Source organism: Vitis riparia, chromosome 17, assembly GCF_004353265.1.
Source record: "Vitis riparia cultivar Riparia Gloire de Montpellier isolate 1030 chromosome 17, EGFV_Vit.rip_1.0, whole genome shotgun sequence".
In the NCBI taxonomy this organism is placed as follows: Eukaryota; Viridiplantae; Streptophyta; class Magnoliopsida; order Vitales; family Vitaceae; genus Vitis; species Vitis riparia.
Window position 1 is genome coordinate 20,861,586 of NC_048447.1, and position 6,093 is coordinate 20,867,678.

Below are 6,093 nucleotides of genomic sequence, written 5' to 3' on the forward strand. Positions count from 1 at the left end.
TATATATATATCTTAATTATATTTACTTGTATTTACATCTCATTTTTTTATATTCTAATGGGTCAAGGCGTAACGCCCTAATGGTAGTGGGCTGCACAGTATAGCCTTTTGACCATGCTTGTTTGATTTAGTCATTGCTCCCGCTATCACCAAAGAAATCTTTTCCAGGCTTCCATCTCCACCATCTCTTTCCATCTCCACCATAACTGCCTGAAAAAAAATTAATTTCTCAAGTAACATGTCAATGCCTCAAATACCATAAATGCATGAAACAGAATTCAGAAGGCCCCTCTGAATCTGACGGTAAAATAATGGAACTCCGTTAGCTTGTGAGCTGGGACCCATTTTCCTCCTTTTGGGAACAAACAGCACCTGTACGTCAAACCATTTTCCATATAACCACACAGAGGACCTTAAATCGAATGTTTGTTTGGACGAAACCACTCGATAAAGCTATTACCAGCAGGTTTAGGATAATAGCTAAGCAAAACAGATTCATGCAACCAGAATGTTCCAAGTTTATCCTGGCTTACGAATAAATAAAGACATGTTGATTTTGACAAAGGTAAGAACTGATGGACGACAATTTTCAGAGCTGGTCCAAAAGGAATGACGTGAGTAATTATGAGGAACTAGATCTTTTCTATTCTTGACCTCAATGAATCATTGACAGAGGCATGGAAGAGGAACTTCACTCCTATTAGCAGATTTATAGTGGCAGAGTGGAAGAGATATTTTTGGACATGGTGCTAGTAGTGCTGCAATTCAGGTGGAAACTGAAGCCTGGCTTCAAGCTATGGGGTCGACTGTTTCAAAGCTATGAATTGGTTAAACCTTCCGCAATATATTGCACGCAAGCAAAGACCAAATAAAGGAACTTTAGTAGTCATAGCAGATTCACAACTTCGCAAGCAGATTTTTCTTCTGTAAATTTTGTAAAGTCAGATAAGCTATAGCTGTACATCGTTTGATTCTAAAACTAGGGATATAATCTGCAACCGATGTATAATCATTTCCAAGAATTTCATTAACAATGCAACAAGTTTTATTTTTAGATGCTCAGCTAAAAGCCAATAGATCATCAGCAAAACATACCATGCAAAGTATTTTGGAATAAATGGACACAAGATTTAAATCTCTATTTCTAAGAATTTCCTCAATGATGAAATAAGCTTTATCACGAAATGCCTCAGCAAAAACCACCTCTAACCTCAGGAGGATCATACTGCTGAAGATCCAAAAAAACCTTCAGAAGTAACACATCTCATAATCCAGCCCTACAAGCAGTTTTCTGAGTGGGCGCTTAAACCAAAAAACAAAACAAAACCATGAACTTCATTAAGTTCTTGACCTGGCTAAGGCCTGAGTGGTGTAATGATAACTTGAACTAAAAAATTTGAGTTTAGCAAGTATATTGTAATTTTAATACATAGACCCACTCTTACCTCCATCTCAGCATCATGCAGATACCCAACAGTAAGATTTGTGATGTCCAATGTGAATGGGTCATCAAGGGAAATGTCCCCCTATGAGGGATCATCTGGATCCTTTACTAGAATGGCATCCAGAATAATTGTGCAATCTGCAGCACTTCAACAGAAAGGTCCAAGCTTATCCTGAATATTTAGATTTAGATTCCACAACAAAATAAGGAAAACAAATGTGCCACATAAAGTGAAGATGATTATGGTAATACCAAGCTTTCCGAAATGCTCATTACACCAGTTCAACCAACAGCACCGAAAGTTGGGCGTAATGCTGTCACACCACAACGAGCAGCGGATACGTTATGGAGCCAGCTGTTTCTGAGCCAATTGCAAAAGGAACCATGCCTGTGATGGAAAATAAATTCTTAGTTGAAGCAATGCATGTTCCATATAGCTTTTGTCAAGTGAGTTCATGATCACATATTCATGCTATAATAATTGGAAAGGGATTTTGATTTACAAGTGCTATTCCTTCAACATCAAGTGCATAAACATTAGACCCTTGTTAAGGTGAAAAGCACTATGAGAAGTAGTTAAGGAGGTGAAGACTCAAACATAAAAAGCAACCAATAAATCATGCCAGAAAATCAAATGGAAGAAATTAACATTGAGAACAAACAGCTCAAGCACTAAAGGATACCTGCTGAGGTGCAAGCAGCAGGTCCAGCAGATCAACCAGTAGAATATTCCTCAATATTCCATGGATTCCTTGTCCTACCTCCAAACCAGATGTCATCATATGCCAGTGATCCAGAAACAAGCCTTGCAACAAGAACAGCCCCAGAAGACTTCAACCTGTACCAATCAGAGTAACAGATTAAGTGGTCAGAACATGACCAAAGATTTATCAGGTTTCTCAAGATACATATCTTTCTGCATGCTCCCTATCCTTTTATTAAGGATTCTTATTTTTTTCAGAAAAAAGGAAAGAAAGAAAGAAAGAAAGAAAGAAAGAAAGAAAGAAAGAAAGATTAAGTGGTCAGAACATGGCCAAAGATTTTTCAGGTTTCTGAAGATACATATCTTTCTGCATGCTCCCTATCCTTTTATTAAGGATTCTTATTTTTATTCAGAAAGAAAGAAAGAAAGAAAGAAAGAAAGAAAGAAGGAAAGAAAGAAGAAAGAGAGTTATTGAAGATACCTCTTGTAAACCCAAGCTTCAATGTTAAGAACTTGATCTTTGAAAGTTTTTGAACCCCAAGTAGTCTTGTACTGGGGTACTGAAATTATATCCTTCAACCCATATGGAATCCCATGAAGGGGACCTGTAACACAACTGACTATTAAATTCTGGAATCAAGGTATTTATTTAACACCATCCATTTGAAAAGTGAGCTCCCCATGTGGACAAATTTTTTAGGAGCATCCTACTGCACCAGTGCCCTAATAACATAATTGAACCCCTTCATGATGAAAGTTGCACAGGCTCATCCATCCAAAAACTTACCAACTCAACCTAATAAGGTGCCAGTTTCAAGATGATAACATTGACACCACTTGAAATAAAAACACCCTACACCATAGTACTTGTCCTTGTAACAGAATTTTGCCTCTTCTAGTTAATGCACTCACCAAAATTATGACCATATATTAATTTCATATCTTCAAATCTTTTGAAATTATGACAAGAAATAGATCAAGGAGATACCCAAATATATTCCTTGGGCAAGCATTTCATTGGCCTCTTTTGCCTGCTTGTATGCTAATTCTTCAGTATAAGTGACCACAGCTTCAAGAACATGATTATACCTAGTGGATCCCCAATGGATATAAGAAAGATGACTAGTGCAGACAAATAGGAAACTTTCTTTTTTATGCTTTATTACCTCTTTAATCTATGAAGAAAATTTTGAGTGAGCTCCTCAGAGGTAATTTGTTTGGTCTTAATGAGTTCCCCCAATTCAATATTCTGATGAACATCCACGATTTTATATACAAAACACTAAAAAAAAAAAAAAAATGTTGATTAATAGAAAGTCAAAAAACAATTAGGTGGTAGGAAAGACTTACAGTCATGAAAGATTGCCCGGGATGTTAAAAAAACAAATGAAAGTAATTATTTTCTTAAATAAACAAATAACTTAAAATCGGAATGGAAAAATAATTTAAATGTAATAATTAATTAAAAAAAATGCTATGCAAATAAAAGGGCTGTGTTCATAAATTTTATTTTTTTTGTTAAGTGGAAAAATAGTTTTAAGTGTGAAATAAATAAATGAGGTTGGTGGTATTATATGTTAAATATGACTTTAAATTTTTTAATACCGTGGGTGGTTCGGGTTAAAAAAGTGTGATGATGCATTGATTGAAAAAGGTGTACTCATTAAGGTTGAGCATGGACGGTTGAGATTAAAAGGTGGTGGCTTGAAAATCTTAAACAAGTTTCCCATTAGAATGTTCTGCACTCTTTGGAAATCCTAGCTAGATAAGTATCGTATCATCCATTCACCCATTAGAATAATCAGAAGCGTCAGGAATTTCTTAACCAGTTATCTGTACTGCTGCCTCAGAGTCATATGTTTGCACATCACTCCCCATATTCTCATACCACTCATTGCCACCATCAATGATGCAGTGTCCTGGACTGGTTTTTTTTTTTTTTTGTTATCATCTAATCAACTGGAGCTTAGCCTTAAATTATGGCAATATGTATGACTGCAGGCACCAGCCCTGGAATCCAAAAGGCTGAAACTGCTCAAGATGCACTTTATGAACTCCTTTGAGACTAAACCTCCGTATTCACAGCTTTATTTCTCTAAGCTTGTACTCCCAGATGGAGATACAGAAATAGATACCAGAAGCAGAGAAGTATATGAAAAAAAAAAGACAGATGAGGGATAAAATATTGGAAAAATCACTATCAGTGGGGTTGCAAACCAGGTGAGATAGATCATGGGTTTAAGACAAAATAAAAGATGGTGATCTTCAAATCCCATGTAGCAGAGCTGAACCAGATTCAAGCTATTTGTGAGAGAAAATAGAAAATAAAATAAAAGGTAGACAAACAAAGTAACAACCAGCTTATCAACAGTTTAGAAGCTAGCAAGCAAGCAATATGTGGCCATGATGGTCCACACCCAAAGAAGTCAATGATGCCCAAAAGTCATCAAGAAGGAAAGAAGAATGGTGATATGGAAGAGAACCAGAAATCCAAAGGAAACTTACCTGAGAAGTCCTCCAGTCCTCCTGCAACAGAAAGATGGTTTGGCTTCTCCATGCTCTTCCTCTTATCGAAAGAACATGAAGGCACCTCCCTAAACAAAGTCCCTCTCCTTTGTGGTTTCTTTGTAATAGGAGATCATAATAGAAAATCAGTATGACAAACTCCTGGAAGCCTACTTCTGTTTTCTATTTAAACAAGTAATTTTTCACAATTTCACCAGTATGACATGTTCCCTCCCTCCAGTAGTCTTTTTAAAAGAAGGGTTGAAATTTTATATTGTAACATCTTTTGAATTTTTGTATTTGATGGCAAAGAATGAAATAGTGTTCTTCGAAATAAATCACAAAACAGAGTCTGTGCAGTACTAAAAAAAGAAAAAGCTAATCATGTAATTTTAGGGATGAAGAATAAAATTACAATTAGGGCTAATACCGATTCTTGACAAGAAGCAAAATAATAATAAATAAATAAAATTATATGCCTGAGAGAAACTGAAAAGAGAAGTGAAACTGCAGCCATTCCGGCTATGAACGATTAAACATTTTCAAAGGCAGTAACGTGTAAACCTAAATACAGTCCCACACATCATCTATAGATAACATAAAAATGCCTAACATTATTCAAAATTAAGGCTATGAATGAATACTATTCTTTTTTTGGATATATTCATACAAAGGCATAGGCATGAAAAGGAAAAAAATAAACGAAAATAAATGGGGGGATTGTTCTCATTTTTCTATTTACTATGCTCTACCAGGAAGAGTTTCTGAAAGTGCATACCCAGTAAAACGCCTAACCTGTTTCCAAAAAGCAAGCGCATGAAGCTTAATGATGAGGTCTGGTTCGTCTTCCCCAAAGCTAGCACGGTTAACATCAGGCTGTAGGTAGCTGAAACATCTCAGCCCGCAGCGAAGCAAGCCTGGATTCCCAAACATACATACAATGAAGTAGGTCAAAAAGCACTGCCATACCACATGGATTCTGACACAGAGAAAGAGAAAGACGAAATCATAACATACCTCCAGCAAGCTTCACCATGCTGCATTTGGAATAATGAATGAGGTTCTGGCCTTCTTGCTTGGAGGAAGCCCCCTTGTTAGAATGGTCTTATTGCCTTTGAAAATGTTGAACGGTGGGGTGGTCGTCGATAGCGGGAAGATTGCCCGGGATGTTAAAAAACAAATGAAAGTAATTATTTTCTTAAATAAACAAATAACTTTAAAATAATTTAAATGTAATAATTAATTAAAAATAAAAATGCAATGCAAATAAAATTAATAATTTTTTTTAAAGTGGAAAAAAAGTTTAAAGTGTGTAATAAATAAACGAGGTTGGTGGGTTAATATGACGGATTAAAAAAGTGTGATGACGCATTAATTGAAAATCTTAAGGTTAAAGATGAATGGTTGAGATTAAAAGGTGGTGGCTTGAAAATGTTAAAAA

At 35.8% G+C, this 6,093-nt stretch overlaps 1 pseudogene; it reads right to left on the reverse strand.

Moving 5' to 3' along the window:
* Positions 1-42: 42 nt before the first annotated feature.
* LOC117934516 lies at positions 43-5,780 on the reverse strand (annotated as a pseudogene).
* Positions 5,781-6,093: the final 313 nt, after the last annotated feature.